General features: G+C 38.9%; 1 long non-coding RNA gene across 1 annotated transcript in view; it reads left to right on the plus strand.

The window, feature by feature from the left end:
- LOC309866788 overlaps positions 1-17,794 on the plus strand; it is a 489,301-nt gene that overhangs the window by 443,452 nt on the left and 28,055 nt on the right. The gene's annotated exons all lie outside the window — the stretch shown is intronic.

The raw sequence follows: 17,794 nt of genomic DNA on the forward strand, positions 1-17,794 counted from the left end.
CTTGTGGGGCTGGACGTTCACTGCAAGGATGAGCAAGAGACCACTTCATTGTTATGCGGCTTTATCTTGAAATTACTTATGCTCTGGCTGAGGAACTCTTGGAAGCTAGTCTCAGTGTCACTAAGAAACAGCTGGGGTTGGGGAATGTTACTTCTGGTTCCTGTGCTCTAGTCATTTGTATGATTTTTGTATCAACCAGACACTGAAGGACAAACAACAGATTGTGCTGGAACCAGAGTGGATCAGGCAGAGACACTCAGCATCTAGGCCCCTGTTCTGCCCAGAGTTTGTGCTCAGCTCCCCCTACAGTCCCCATCACTGTGTCGTACATGGCACAGTAGTACACAGCTGAATCTGAGGCTTGCACCGAGCCTTTCTCCAAGTGGAAGGATTTGGAATCTTTGTTGTAGGTGGCTTCAAATCCTTTGTTGCTTCCCTTCTCCTTGTCCCTCACAGCTTTCAGGAGGAGCTCTAGACCTTCTCCTGGATACTGGACATACCAGAAGAGATTTGGATACCCAGTTGCTGAATAGGTACAGTTTATAGTCAGGGAAGTCTCTTCTGAGAGGGTCACTTGGCCCTCTGTCTGAGTCACTGAGTCTCCATGTGTTTGTCCTGAGGAAAAAGAAAAGAAAACTGTGTCACCTTGGGCATAAAGCTCTTAGATAAAAGTATACTTAAAACTTTTTCCTGACATCATGAAAAAAGGAATCCAAATTTTAATAGGCATTTTACTTACCAAGCAATATGAGTACCACAGTCACGAAGCCTGGAGAACACTTCATCTCTGGAGCATCACCTAAACAATATTTTTCATTCTTCACATGAAGAAATGTTGAAATGACAGAAATGATCAGTGGAAGCCCACATTTCACACAGGAAATGTGATTGTGGTAGGAAGCTGCACCCTCTGGTGGACAGGGACTGAAATGTGTGCATGTTGGCCAGAGTCCGTTAAAACACTGAGACAAAACCAGACTGGTCAAGAAATTACTACTACAGACCCCTTTATAAAATCCAAACCTTGGAGAAGTAACATTAATTCAAGTAGCAGAATTACTGAACATCTCATTTATATCTCATTTTACAAAAAATAATGTTGTCAGTGTTGGTCAATATGTTTTTAATGTTGGTCACAACTTTCAAATACTATAAAGAAGATGACTTTCCTTTTTTGTGTTAAAGATTTTATTTATTTTTGAGAGAGAGAGCAGAGGAGGGAGGACCAGACTTTCCATTGAGCAGGGTGCCTGATGATGCAGGACCCTGGGATCATGATCTGAGCCGAAGGCAGATGCTTAACCAACTGAGCCACCCAGGCACCCAACAATGAGGTTTTTTAACTTCCTAACTTTTCTTAACCCTTTCACATATCTCCTGCATCCTATTAGAAATGCACAGCAAATACATGAATATTTGATGAATTCATGTAATTCAAAATAGTTTTGTAGAAAGACAAATCCCATAGTAAAAAAGACAAGGTAGAAGCTAAGAAAAAAAGCTTGAGTAAGTTATCTGAATATACATTTCCAAGTAAGAGTCTATGTAAGCACCTCTTTTTTATTTACTCTTTTAAAATATTTTACTTATTTATTTGTCAGAGGGAGGGAGAAAGCACAAGCAGGCAGAGGCAGAGAGAGAAGCAGGCTTTCCACTGAGCAAGAAGTCCAATGCGGGACTCAATCCCAGGACCCTGGGAATCGTGACCAGAGCCGAGGGCAGCCACTTAACACATTGAGCCATCCAGGCATCCCTGTAACCATCTCTTTAAAAACAGAAAGACAAAACCATGAGACAGTTCAATAATACCATCTTAATTACAGAAAGTTTGGCACCAAGCGCCTGGGTGGCTCAGTTGGTTAAGCAAATGCCTTCGGCGCAGTCATGATCTTGGAGTCCTGGGATCGAGTCCCACTCATTCTTCCTGCTCAGCGGGGAGTCTGCCACTCCTTCTGACTCTCCCCCTGCTTATACTCTCTTTCTCCCTCATTCTCTCTCTCAAATAAAAAATAAATAAAAATTAAATTTAAAAAAAAAGAGAATGTGGCACTAAATTTTGTAAAGAATCACTATGAATGATTGATTTGATGATCCATGAGAACAAGATGTATCAAAGCCAGAACAGCTGCCTGGTGCAATTAATCCAAATGATCTCCAATGAACACTTGCTACAATCCACCAGAAACAACACTTCACACTGGGAATATACTGGTTGCAACATTAAACAAACACTAGTGGCAGACTTCTAGGATGGCAGACAATGGGACTAATCATGCTTTTCTGGGAGTCAATGAAATCCCATAAAATCTGGAATGTGGAATATGCTCTGAAATACAGTCTTAAGGAAACATTTGAGTATCTCCAAAGGGATATAACACAGTTGCATTCCCTCCATGAGCTATGAGTGTGGACGGGTAATAGTATTTTATTTCCTACATGGATTGGCCCACCTTCTTGCCTGAAAACCACAGCAATCACAAGAGCCAAATATCAACTGGATTTTGTGTTTACTGCCTATGCCATTTCAATTACTCTCCAGAGGGCAGAGCAAATTTCTTTGGGAAAGTTAGGTAAGGTTAGAACTCACATAGAAACTTCTCTTCTCCTATCACACCCCGATCCTGTGGAAAAGTGGAAACAACAAATGGAATATTAAAACTGAAATGAGTTACTATAACAGTTACCCTTGAACTACTGTGGTCTGGTACAGCCTTAGCCCTCATGGCTTTGTTTCCCCCTTACAAAGTCCTAGGCTGTCTCACTTTTAACTGTTCACTGTAGCCCACATAACTCAGATGTCCCAACCCATACACATTCTAACCTTCACAAACTATAGAACTAGATAAATAAACCCTTGACACTCTTCCTTTCATCACAGGTACAGACTGCTTTGTGGCCATTCATTTCATCATCATTACATGACCTAAACCTTTGGTGCTCTGAACAAAATCCCAGAAAAAGATTGCCATTGAGATGTATGAAATGAGCTTATAAGTACAATTTATTACCAGTTTGGCAGATAAAGTATGAGAAATGAATCCTTGCTTACAGGTTTATCAATTATATGACATTGTGCATCCTTCACTGACAAGAATTGAAAAAGCTACTCATATTAGATCTTAAACTGAGGTTCCCCAGAGAATCAACAGAAAGAGATAGTCCACAGATGAGTGTATAAGCAAGAGCCTTGAAATAAGCAGGTAATTGCTTAAAGCAGATTTCCACCTAAGCCATTAGAAGAGATGGAATCTAAGAATTCTCCTAGATTTTTGGAACCACCAATTTTAATACTTTGCTTCTTTTGAGGTTATTTTTATACTTTTATAGGTACTTTCCCACTTTAATGGTAAAATGTTACATATTTCTGATTATCTTGACTTTGTTCTTTTACTAATAAAATAACTTGCACGTGTATAGCCTTTACCTGAGACAATACATATCCACCCTAGTGTTATAGTTCAGCTCTGTACAGACATTGCTAGTGTAACAAAGATTAAGAATTATTGCAGGGGTGCCTGGGTGGCACAGCTGGTTAAGCACTGGATTCTTGGTTTCATCACAGGTCTTGATCTCAAGATTGTGAGATTGAGCCCTGTGTTGGGCTCCATGCTCAGCAGGCAGACCGCGTGAGATTCTCTCTCCCTCTTCTTGTGCTCCTCTCACTTGTGCTCTCTCTCTAAAATAGATAAATTAACTTAAAAAAAAATCATTGGATGTGTTATCTCAAATGAATTCCTGGGAAAAACAAGTAATAACCATACCCTAATTGGTACTGTTAGAGTGAATTTTAACCGATTAAATTGCTCATACAATGTGAAAAAGTATCTATGGATAAAAACTTAAGATGAAGTTTGTACAATAAGACTTGTGTACAAAATGTGACTCATCTCGATTATGAGTTGACCCAAACTTCAACACCATCTCTGCCTTATCAATTGCCAAATACATTCTATAGAATTATAAATCAAGTCTCTAAAGATATTCAAAACACTTGAAATGATGAGCTTATTCTGATGAAAATAACTTCAAAGTTCAAAACCTCAGGGGTAGGAAACACTGAGAGTAGTGAAAGGGTAAGATTATGCATGTGCTTGTGGCATGTGCTTCCTCCCACCAAGACACATAGTTCTCAAAAGCTCATGTATTGTATGCTCTCATCATTATGACATTTTAAAACACAAAAATAAGAATAGACCAATGTTTGCAAGGAGTGGGGAATATGGAATTGTGTAAAGGTAAGAGAATAGCACAAGGGGGTTTTGGAGACCAAAGAAATTATTCTGTACACTGATTGTATGATGGTTACATGATGTATACAATGTATTAAAATTCAAAATTCACAGGAACATACACCAAAAATGTGAATTTTCTATATACTTATTTTCAAATAAAAAATTTAGGGGCAACTGGGTTGCTCAGTTGGTTAAAGGTCTTCTGAGAGGTCAGGTCATAATCCTGGGGTCCTGAGATCCAGCCGTGCATCTGGATCCCTATTCAGCCAGGAATTTGCTTCTCTTTCTCCCACTGCCCCCCCAACCCCACCATTCCTGCCCACGCCCTCTGTCTCACTCTCTTTCAAATAAATAAAATCTTTTAAAAATTCACTTGAGGTATTAGAAATAAATAAATAAAAATTTCAACGCTGATATCAAAATGGCAAAATAGAAATTTCTACCATCTCTGCCACCCCTCCCCAACCCCCCCCCCCACCAATTTTCACAGTCATACAATAAACTAAAAGAAAGTGCCTATTAAGAAGTCCCGCAAAGAAGACACAGCAGTTGTGGAACAAAATGAATTTGAGATTGGATACATTGAGGAGAGGATGAAAAACAATTTCACTTTACCTCCATTACCCCAGCCCATGTGACTCAGTCCCGAGCCAAGAGGAACTTTCCAGTCTGTGATTTCCCCATAGAGGAACGTGAGAACATGTGAGTGAACACATGACCCTCCAGCTCTGGAGGATTCTCCCAAAGAGGAACCTCTTTCTAGCCCCATCCAGAATACTGAACTGTATTGCTCACTGGGGAGTGGGGTCCTCCCAGCAGAACAGCACCCAGGGCTCTTGGAGGGCAGTAAAACAACATGGGCCTTCCAAACCATGGCACAGCCTTCATTAGGAATCTGCCCATGACCCACTGGAGATGGCCTGCCTAGACCCCCACAAGTGGTCCATGAGCACACACAACACTCAGTCCCTCACCCACACATCATCCCACCCTGTGGTCTCCCACCAGTGCACACAGGATGACAACAGCAGTGAGCTTTTGTAGGTGGCTAGTGCAGCACCGTCCTAGAGAAAGGAAACAAAAGGGAGACTCTTGGCACCCAGTTTGGCTTCACAGGATCCAGAGAAGTCCTAAAAGTTTGCACTACCTTGTCCCAGGATGTAGGAAACAAATACACCAAACATGATGAAGGTTTAAACTGGGATGTGTCTGGGTCTGAGACTCAGTGCACACTCAGGCTAAAACACTTGTTTTCTTCCACTGCATCAATTCTCACCTCAGTCTGATCAAGCATTCAAACCTGTAGGAACTGCACCCTCTGTCTTGCTTCTAATTGATTTAAGAGGAAATGGATGAATAATATAGAAGCATGCTTCCTTCTGACTCCATTATCAGGCTTGGAGGAAAGGCACCGATCAGAAGTCATCTTCCTTCTACTGCACAGGAGTTGGCAGTATAAGGGGGAAAGAATCAAGCCCATTGACGTGTTGGACTACAGTTCTAACCTCCTCTGTTCAGCTGTTTTAAACTGAATTTAATCCGAACACTTCCCCAGTAAAAACAAGTCATTAGCAAATATCTAACAACCATAACTCAGCTAAGAGAAACCATTCCCACTGTGCCAATTGCCAATTATATCCATTGTTAGTTAGGAAGACTTCAAGGGACCTAGAAAGGAGACTCCTTTGAGCAGGGGTGGGAGATTGAGAAAATTAAATATTTACACAACTTCTTTATTTCCTTTGACTTCTTCAAGATACTAGAGAAATAACTTTTTTTTTTTTAAAGGATGGTTGTAGTTAATAATGTTTAACTCAGTCAACGTGAACACGTGGCAGGGAGGTTGATATCACATTATCTTTACATCAGCCATTAGTCCAAATGCCTTTGTGCAATTTACTAGTAATAGTAAGGTGGCTGGTACATGCATATAAAATTTTCCCATATATCTCAGAAGAAAGAGTTTCATTATAATGATGACAAAAAACTACAAGTCCAAGAATAAATTGAATTATCTTCAAACAACTGAGCATTATTAGGAAAGAGACACATATAAGTAGAAATAAACAGTATATTGTAAAAACAATCAAATACTCAGATATAGAATAAGGACATTTCTTTTCACAAATCAATTTAATTCAATCATAAGGCTTAAATTAAAACTATGAGTAAGTAGCAGAATTCTCCTTTCCGTCTTTCTTTAACATCTACTTATAATTAATTATGTGAAAAAGTTTGTGATACTTAATGAAAATATACCAGTGAATGAAATACAAAATTCTGTCTCCTAGATTCTATGAGAGGGTGATTGTGAACAGAGACTGACAACATTTTATAAACAAGACGAGATTTCTGAGTTTTATCTGAAGCACACATGGTCAAATCTCTCCCTATCTTAATTTCCCTTAAACACACAAACAATACATAGCATCCCTAGGCTCTAAAGGAAAACCCATGACACAAGAAGAAAGTGATCAAAGCACATAGAAGTTTTTGGCAGTCAACTTTTGCCTTAAATATAGATGAACTTTTGCCCTAAATATAGATGAACAAAATTAATATGAAACTACAATTAATGGAAATACCTCACAGAGATATTTTAAAGCAATGTTAAATGAAAACTTAAAAAAAAAAAAAAAGACCTTTGAGGGAGAGAATTGATGAAGTGGGGAATGCTCAGATCAAAATACATAAAGTGAAAAAATCGTGAATGTAATTCTAATAAATATAGTAGAGACTAAAGGGAATATTAGCAATATTATCTGATTACGGAATTATCATTTTCATATTTCTACTTTCCATATTTCTATATTTGACATGTAATGTTTTAGAATCAGAAAAATAATAAATGCCACCTATGAAACACAATATTAAGTGCCCATCCATAATAAGGACTGTATTACTGGTTCTTTGTAGGAGAGGGGTCTGAATAGCAAATGTAAAGACATTTTTAATACCTGAATTTCAAAATAAAACATTACTAAGTCCATTCAAGAATACATTAAAAAACAGTCATCCACCAAAATTTTCTAAACAAGTCTGGGTCATCTCCATCCTAATAGTCTTACTACATTCTTTTAATGTCTAACATATTAGATTCCACCTACAGACGAACAACAGCACAAAAGCTATCCTTGAAGGTCTGTGTTAAAGGACACGGGGATGCCCCAGTCCCAGGTTTGAGTGCAGGCAGCAGGTGCCTGGGAAGCAATGTGTGCTTGCTGCACAGAAGTACACAGCTGAGTCTTCAGAATGGGTGTCTCTGATGTGCAGGGAGAGATGTTTGGCCGTCTTATTCAATGAAACAGTGAGTCTTTGGTCTTCTTTTGTGGTCATGCTTGAAAAAATGTCTATAAGGAGCTGGGGACCTTTTCCAAGTTCTTGCTTATACCAAGGGAGGTAACTTGAGGTACTGTCTGAATAACTGCAGTTGATAACAGAGCTGCTTCCCTCCTGGACACTCAGGGTAGAAGGATGCTGCTCCACATTCTCTCCCTGGCTGAACCCTGTGCAGAAAGAAAAGGTCAGAGAAAAGAGGAGAGATTCCAGGCAGAATGCTCTTTTTCTACGCTAATGGGAGGAAACCTGAGTAAAGCCAGTCTTGAGTTCTGAAGAATATCCACTAATATACTCTGAACTCACAGTTCAGCTGCAGCCACGAGAACATGATTAAAGCTCCCATGGATGTCTTCATGGTTCCTCTCAGTTAAGCTCAGGTTCAGAATTGTAGCCTCCAGCCAGCTCAGCACCTTCTCTTATTGGGCCATCCCTTCTTTCCTCTAACAGAGTACTTTCCCACATTATGTACCAGCCAATAAGAAAAAGACTCTGCTCCTGCCATAGTCTAGTCCATCAGATGCACTTAAATGAACCCTCCACATGTTCTGCATCAGCACAGGTGCACTGCCGTCTTGTGGTAACATCTCTACTGAACTTGCTGGGGAAATGCTCTTCTCTTAGCCTGTGCCTCTGAGGGACTCCCATGTATCAAGGCAGCAATCAGTCAAGCAAATTAAATCTTAGGTCAGGGATGAAGGGCACAGTGAGAACGTGGAGATCAAGGTTTATGCCTCTGTGCATTACCGAGTTACTGTTTATAAGTTGTAAAGCTATAGATGTTATTGCTATTTATTCCATGATAGGTCTGGTGCACACGTTTGAAATCAGGAGGGAATCATTATTCACTCTCTTAAAAAAGATATTAGAGAAACTTTCCTTTCTGCCAAATCTATCATTCTCATTTGTGACGAAGAAAACTCTTTGTAAAAGGAACATGTAACCCAAAGCTTAGAATAAGAGAGAGAAGATCATATGATATTTCAAATGTTTCTGATCTCAGGATGTGTTTCGCCTAGCTGGTCTTGCCCATGACCTTGCTTTTTTCAGAGGATTGACAGTACCAACAGTCAAAATGTAGACTATTCTCTCACTTGAGATGACTATAACAAAAAGTAAAGGACTAAATCTAAGTGATAAGCAGTGGGGATAACTTCCATCAGTTATTAATATTTCAACTACAGGAAACACTTTGACCCAAGATTGCAGTAATTTACATAAATAAATCTGATATGCTTTAAGAAATCTATTTGAATGCTATGTGTTTTATATTCGGGAAAGTACTGAAAGACCCAGTAGAAATTCTGATGAAACCTCAACCTGCGAACTCAGAAAATACAACCACATGTGAGTTTATCCTTGAGGTGATTTCCTTTTCTCAAATCAAAATTGATGGCATGTCCTCCAATGCAATTACTGACTCATGGCCTCAGGACAATTTCCTCTTGAGTATTAGCCATCTACCCTGTCATGCTTCCCAGTTCCTGCCCAGCACGCTTCACATTCCATATGCCATCATATTTCCCCTAAACGCCACTACAGTGTTTGATAAAGCTCAGTGGCCCTGTGAGTATCGAGAAATCTCTCTCTCTGCTAAAGCCCCTTTCACATTCACATTAATTATCTGGAAATTTCTGATGACCTCTGTGACAGTAAATCCAGGCAATCACAAATATTCCCTGTGCTCTGGGGATGGTACCAACAAGAAACTTGTCCTAAAGAACTGATTAGGAGAAATGATCTTTGGGAAAACAAGACAACCTCATTTTCAAAAGAAGCCCCTTTCCTCTAATTCCTACTCATGGATCCTCTTAAATGACAAAGAATAAACTCATCTTCCTTCCATCTTTCTCACCTTGAAAGCTTTAAAGATAGCTATGGTGAAGAATATCAATCAACTCAATATATAAATATATGTGTATATATGAAATTGTTTTTATGTTTGGAAAATTTCTTGATTCAGAGCATCTTCCATTCTTTCACCCATTCCCCATAAAATAAGTATGCTCAAACACTTTCTGGGCAAATTTTCCTCTTCTCAGAGACCAAAAAAACAATATTTGCACTTTTGAGGTGTGACACTAACAACAAATATAATGGTCTGAATATGACCATTCATATGAACAACTCTCTTCCATGAATTAACTATTGCAGAGAAACAGCCATTCCTGGAGCAAAATTTCCAGCTCCATGATGATTTCATAGAATATTGCTTTCCTTTTGTTAAAGTGCTGACCTAGAAAACCTTCACCTACCATCTTCGTGGACTTCCAGCTGCACAAGTCTTCCAATTCCAATGGTCATTTTGCAGACAATGTGTGAATTATACTCATTATACTCAAACTGCCTTCAAGGGATTTCCACCTGGGATGATAAATATATTTGCTATTTTGGGGAAAGTCCCTAGAAATACTTGTTGGTGTTCACATGACACCATCACCTCTGGCTTTCTCCCACAGTAACAGTGAGTGATGCACGAGTTTGCTGGTAGAATCAAAGTAGCTCAGCCAGAATGTCATTGCTGCTCAAGGTCTCAGACATTTACACAAAGTGGAACTCTTCATTTAGGGTTTCAAAATGATAGGACCATGTCTTTATCAGACCAAAACTGCAGAGATCTGGGCTTGCATTAAACACATTCTCTTTACACAGCAGGATGGTCCTACAGCAAGGGAGAGAATGTTTTAAAGGAAGTAGGAAACCTACTTTCTTTCTCACCCAGATCATTTACTACATAATTGTTCCATGCTGTCATCTAGAATACAGTCTCTATTTTGTAAAACAAAGTTGGACAAAAGGATTTCTAAGGGCTTTTCCATCTCTAAGTTCCTTTTATACTGTATAACAAAACAAATATTTATTGAATACTGATTGTGTGCTATGTGGACTAGTGTCAGAGTGGGAGAAGTTGTCTGCATCATGGAACCCCAATACCATTTTCACAATATCATGTAATCTAATGGATCTGAGGTTGATCCTAACCCACCCTGAGGCCTCTTCAGAATATAGACACAATTCTCAGGACGAGATCCTATTTGGGTTTTTCTTTCTTCTATGAGATCAATAATGTATCAAGGAGAACTAAAGCCAAATTAACATGGGGAAAAAATGGGTCTTCATTCGCTGAGTGGAAAGTCCTTCATAGGCAGTGAGACCAGGGGGCTCCATGGCTGAGCCATGGGTAAGTAGGATGTTCTTCTGGAGTCAAAAAGAAAAACAAATTAGGCAAAGTGGATGAACTTACTAATATGGAAAGTGGGAAGCACTTTCTAAAACAGTCTAATTGCTTGCTGGATTCTGACTTTCTCCTTAAAACTTCAGTTTGGAGGTTTAAAATTTCTAGCCATGGATACCTATACAGTTTTTGAGATCATTTCAAAATGAAAATGTAGGATCTTTATTAAAAAAACAGGGAAAATGTGTCACTAGGTAATGTTTCTAAGGGACCATTTTTCTAAAATGCTTTAACTCTTCATACATAGTAGTGTCATGTCTCTCAATTTAATTTTTTAAAGACTTTATTATTTTCAAACACTTCAACTAAGTTCAAAGATAATGAGGCAGACATATTGAGGTATCCAGTGCATTTCCTGCCCCCATACAGGTACAGACTCCCATTGTCAACTTCTCCAGGACACCTTTTACAATGGATGAGCCTTCACTGCTTCATCCTAACACTCAAAGCCCACAGTTTTTCTAGGGTTCACTCCAGCTGTTGTACATTCTGTGGGTATGAACAAGTGTATAAGGAATGTATCCACCATTATACTATTATAGAGACTAGGCTCAATACACTAAGTATTCTCTGTGCTCTTTATCCCTGCTGCTCCCCTCAAACTTTGGCAACCACAATCTTTTTTTCCCTCCTAGTTTTCCTTTTTCCAGAATGTCATAGGATCAGAATCATACCCTATGTAGTCTTTTCAGATGGGCTGTATTCACTTACTAAAATGCATATGAAGTTGCCCTATGGCTTCACAGCTCCTTTTTTTTTTTTTTTTTTAAAGCAGCAAATCATATTCCAGTATTTGGATGTACCACTATTTATTTATTCATTCACTTATTGAAAGACATTCAACTTACCTCAAGGTTTCGGCAATTATGAATAAAATTGCTATAAAACACCTGTGTACAAGTTTGTGTGGACATAACTTTTAAAACCCTTTGGGAAAATACTCAGGAAAGTCATTGCTGCATCAAATGGTAAGAGTATGTTTAGTCCCGTAAGAAACTGCCAAACTGCTTTCTTGAAATGTCCAGGTACACACTTTCAATCTGTAGTAATTTCCCAATAATATTTACTGTACCCTTTGATGCATGTCAAAGCCCCAGCTAATCCAAAGCAGGCACAGACACCACAGGTGACCCTGCCAACTGCTTAGCTCACATGCAGCCTGCTGTGACCCAGAACCTGAGCCTGCATGTGTTCCCACCTATGTCCTGCTGTCCACGTACCTCTCTGCTCAGGCACTTGTTCCTCCCACTTATTGGACTCACTTATAAAAGACAAGCATAAAGGTAAAACTGGTATTAATTTCAAGACAGTGAGGGCACAGCATCAAACCAAGGTCAGGGTTCCTTGGAAGAGTGGAGGGCTGTGTAACTTTCCAGGTCCCATGCTCAAGAAACTGAGTTTCCTCCCAGGTTCAGGGAGTCTGCCCATTTACCTCCATCTGAATTTTCAGGGGCATATGCCTTCCTATCAATGCCCTTTTCTCAACATAAAAGCCACTGCAGGCTGGAATTCAGTTTGTGCTGGAATCTTTACACATGTAAGTTTTGACTTTGTGTTTCGACTTTGTATTTGAGGTCTGGCTACAACAGACCTCAAATACAAAGACAGACAGACAGGGATCTTTTAGGGAAATCCTGGAGGCTGTTTGCTTCCCTTCCCCAACTAGGAATGATGTTACAAAATCACGAGTAATAGATTCATTTAAAATGCAAGGAAGAGCAATAGATTTTCATGGAACAGAATGAAAATTTCCATGAGCTCTTCTTCACAAGGTGCTATTTAGAATTACTCAAATAGATACTTTTGTCAGTGATGTATGTCAATACATTGTACAAATCATTTAGATTTTATTATTCTGTAGGGTCTTCTATACCAGGTTCTCAGAGAATAAGCTCTAATGTCACCTCAAATTCACTAATTTTGAAATAATATGATCTCAACAATGTAGCTTATGCTCTAGAATCCTCCCTTTATTCATGCATAAAAGTAAAGTACTTATTCACAGAGTATTATCTTACTGAAAAAGAAAATATATAAGTAGAGTGCCCAACCCTCAATAAAATTATTTTATTGTATTTGTGTTTCCAGGAGTAAAAAGCTGAATACAGACTTTAGAAAACATTGTGCATATTCTCTTTACATTCTTTGAAAAAGAACCACCCACAGATAACTAAAAAATTTAGTCATCTCTTTGTTTGCTGATGACCACTGAGTTTTTTGAGTATTTTCCATTTGACTACTTACAGATAATTTATATGCTAGCTGCTAGGACATCTGTTTTCCCAGGGTACTGGATATGGGTATTTATATCACTTGCTCCAGTGACTCCATGGTAGAGGTTTTTACCTGCAAAGGGCTTTCTGGGAGGAAAAAGGGCAAGTAAGTGAAATGAAAGCCCTGATGGGTCTAATTTTAGGAGAGAAAAAAAGTGCCCTAACATAAATCTGAAAGTCTGAAAATGTGCAAAGCCTGCTCTGGGGGCAAATGTACAACCCAGGGAAGGGTGGGGCCTACAGGCACAGCTGCAGTTTGGGTGCAGGCTGCAGATCACCAAGAAGCACTGTGCCTCCACTGCACACAGGTAGGTGGCTGAGTCTCCCAGTTGGGAGGCCCCGATGTGGAGGGTGCTGGACCGATCCTTAATATTCACTGTGCAGTTTAACCTTCCACTCTGCTTCATCCCTGAAGCTATGTAAAACAGCCGGGTGAGACTGCCGCCCCCGGGGTTCTGTCGGAACCACTGCACACTGTTCACTGCATTAGAGAAATTGCACTTGAGAGTAGAGCTGGCTCCCTCCTGGAGGCTCCGGTGTGAAGGGCTCTGCTCCACCGTCATCCCTCTCACCCCTGTGTGGAAAGAGAAGAACAAGCACAAGTGATGTCACTGGGGAGTCACTGGTGCTATTTTCAAACCTGTAAAATAAATATCCCAAGACACACCACTGAAAATGTAAGACCCTCTAGGAGCTCAGTGTCAGCACCCCCACCCCCAATGTGGGCTGTGCATTGCTCCCCAGCCCCATCTGGAACACCCTACTCACAGCAAACCTGGAGCCATAGGAGCCCCAGCAGAGCTCCCCAATATCTCCTCATGATTTCTTGTCTAGTTGTTGAATTACTGACAATGCTACTGTGCTGGGTGTAGTCTTGGATTCAGAGAAATTGTGTTCTTACACTCAATCCTTTTCACCAGTATCACTGAGCACCAATCACACCTCAGCTCTGTCATTCACTGAACTCGAGACTCCACCCACAGTGGCCCAGTGACACTCATTAACAATCTCTCTAAAATTGTGATTTTTACAGTGCAGTGAGGTAGGGACAATATTTCCAATATAGGAAGATATAAGAGGTTTCTTTCTTAAACACTCATATAAGAAATTTGTGGGTTAGTGTATGAGGAAAGGCGAATGATTCTTCTAGAAGAGTCAGTGTCTCAGTGGGTTGCACTCAAGATTGAGGAATCATGGGGAAGAGTGACTCCATTCCCCAAACTTCATAGTTTGACAGACAAGCTGAGAGTTTGGTTATATAAAAATGCTAATAAGAGAAAACTATCAATAGCATGCATTGTGTATTGCAGAAGTAGCTACAAATTCTTGAAATCAGGAGAGTTCTAGAAACCAAGACAGATAGTCACCATCTGCATAGAGTATTATTCCAACCAGAATTTGTTGGTGAAAAGTAAAATACCTGCATGATGTACCTTCTGATTTAATTTCTACCTCTCCACCTCTCCTTTGCCATTAGCTAGCGGACACTCTGTTTACATACATAGCTGAGTCTGGCCAGGCCATACATTGCTGGTCACGGGCAATATTGTCTTCTCCCTTTCTTTCTCTTATTTATTGTCCCTTATTTTTTCCTTTCTTCTCTTCATTCTTGTTCCCTCCATTTTTAGCAGAGATATATGAAAAGGTAGGGTTTCTGAGGTATTGAAATAATTTCAGGGTCAGTAAATTTAGGGGATTTTATTGATACTGACAACAGGTAATGGAACGTTTTCTGTTGCGTTTCCATGGTCACAATGCCCAGAAATAATCCTATCTTGTCACCTATGCTCCAAGAATTATCTGTATAATGGATTTCTAGATACATGGCCTCCAGATGTGTGAAGCTGATATAGAATGGCAGAACTGAAAACCTGAGATGAACTTTACACAAACTCTGTCCATCCCTGCCTCCCCTGACTTTGCTGTCTATAATTGGACTGGCTTATATGATTTCTGTTCTCCCTTTAGTGGCTCAACCTTGGACCATCAGAAAGTCTTTGTTGGGTGTGGCGTAAACAATGAATTTTGGAGCACTGAAAAAAAAAACAAAAGATTAAAAAAAAAGTCTTTGTTTCTGGTAAAGCCTAGAGTGCCCCCTAGAGGACTGAAACGGTCAGCAAAAACACTTCAGACCGTAACTCCACAGAAAGAACCTCCCAGCTCTTTTCATTCCAAATTTCCTGATGAAGGAAATGGAGATGATCAGAAAAGAAAATAACTGCTTAGTTTGAATGGGGGATTACCAGTGAGCCAAATCCCACTTTTAAAATGGAATTGCATGGAAATTGATATCAGAAAATAATTTGGTAAATCTCATCTTGTGCTTTTATTTGATTTATTTAACTTAATTCAAAAGAAATCCACATTCATTGAGCTTTTTGTTTCACTGGGGTAATTTCCTAGATATTCAGAATATCTAAACGTGTGATGGAATATTATTCAGCCACAAAAAAGAACAAAATCTTGCCATTTGTAATGACATGGATTAAGCTAGAGAGTATAGCACTGAAGGAATAAGTAAGTCAGAGAAAACAAATACCATATGATTTCACTCATGTGGAATTTCAGAAACAAACCAGACAGGCAAAGGAAAAATATATAATAGAGAGCGATAAATCAAGAAACAGACTCTTAATTAAAGAGAAGAAACTGATGGTTACCAGAGGGAGAGGACTGGGGGATGGGTTCCATAGGACTGGGGGATGGGTTCCATAGGTCTGGGAGTGAAGGCATGCCCTTGTCGTGATGAGTATCAGGTGTTCTGTGGAAGTGTTGAATCATTATATTGTACAGATGAAACTAATATAACATTGTACCTTAAGTAACCGAAAATAAAATAAAAACATATATAAAATTAGAAAACATACTAGTTTACAGTCTGTGGGGAAAGGCAAAAATATACATAATTATAGAATCAAAGGGTAGGACCATAAGAGGAGGAAACTAAAAACTACCTGATCTGAGAGGAGGAACAAATACATTTTCATTAGGTCCTTGGACAAAATCTTGCGAAAATCTTTCTTCCCCTTTTTGGCCTTAAGGATAGAAGAGAATATGGATAAGCCTTTATGATGGCTTTTATGATTTTTATTACTTTTAATAATAGGAGGAACTTGTGCATATATGAATTATTAAAAGTAATAAAACATTACCTATAGACTAAAATCCCTTTTGACTACCTTTTTCAATTCTGACCCTTAGATCACTGATTACCGTAATACTTTCTTCATCTTTACAATTTGGAGTTGATAATTCCAGATGTTTACTAGATTTGAATCAACAGAAAATATATAGTATTTTACTTAGACTTTATTATAATGTAAGCATACATTTAAGGTATACTATTCTGTAACTTGTTTTATAAACTCAGTAGTAAATCTTGTAGGTCTTATTATATTAACCCATATACATCCTTTGTTCCATTATATTCTATATAGTGTACATATTTTTATACATCTTTTCCTCTATTGATTAAAGGCTACAATGATTTATTTAATCTAGGAAATACTACACTACAATAAAGCTTATTAAGCATTCCTCACATGAGCACATGTTTTTTTTAGGAACAGAGATGAGGAAGAAATGAAGGAATAAGCCCTGAGGCTGGCAGGTGAAAATTACTCCAGGTAGAGGAAATTCAGGGACAAAGGGCTTGAAGAAGAATGAAGAGAACTCATGTTCTCATTATTGTGTTAGAAGATTTTCATTTTCTATTTTTTTCTTAATGTGCATTAAAACTGGAGTTTATCAGCTCATTTGATAAACTCTTTCTGAAATTTTGTCCTGATACAGAGGTAGTATATAGTTTGCTCTAACCATTCACTGAGGTTTTCCAAATATAGCAAATCAGCAAGAGAAAAAGCACACCCAAGGAGAAGCAGTGGTATGTATATATAAGGAAAAACTATTACAGAACAAAATTAAACACAGAAAAAATGTAAACATCTGCACACACACCCCCACACACGATTTGAGAATATTGTCAATAATATGGAAGCACATTTTGCTTTTTTCAAATCAGTAGAGAAAAAGTGAAAGTTCTGTCAATGCAACAGAAGGGAAAATAAATGAAAAAGGCAAAAGCATATGGAACAAAACCAAAATATTAGAAACAAGTTCAAATATTCAGTAATCAGAACATAGATTAAAAAGAAATTATTCCTCATGTGAGAGAGATTGTATGATAATTGTGAATCAAAAATTTTTAAATATTTTATTTATTTATTTGACAGAGAGAGAGAGCGCACAAGTAGACAGAGTGGCAGGCAGAGGGAGAAGCAGGCTCCCACTGAGCAGGGAGCCTAATGGCGGGCTTGATCCAAGGAACCCGGGATCACAACCTGAGCCGAAGGCAGCTGTTTAACTGACTGAGTGACCCAGATGCCCCAAATTGAATCAAAATTTAAAACCATTTCTCCATATTGCTTAAGAAACAAACCTGAGAGCAAACAACTAACAAACATGAGCAGATAAGATGATATTTTCCTGCTGTCCCAGCGTGCATATTCTGAAGTCCTCTCCTCATCTACTAAACCCACTACACCCAAAGAAAGAACACAAAGAACTGTCAGTTCTGCCCAAGAGACAGTCAAAAGGCACCTAAGAGAAGACCTAGCTAGCAAACTAATTAGCCCTTACAAAGAGAAGATTTAAGAAAAAACAACAAAGTCTAAAAACACAAACAAAACTAAAAAAGTCAGCATAAGAAGGAAAACAAT

Source organism: Mustela nivalis, assembly GCF_964662115.1.
Source record: "Mustela nivalis genome assembly, chromosome: 6".
Taxonomy (NCBI): Eukaryota; Metazoa; Chordata; class Mammalia; order Carnivora; family Mustelidae; genus Mustela; species Mustela nivalis.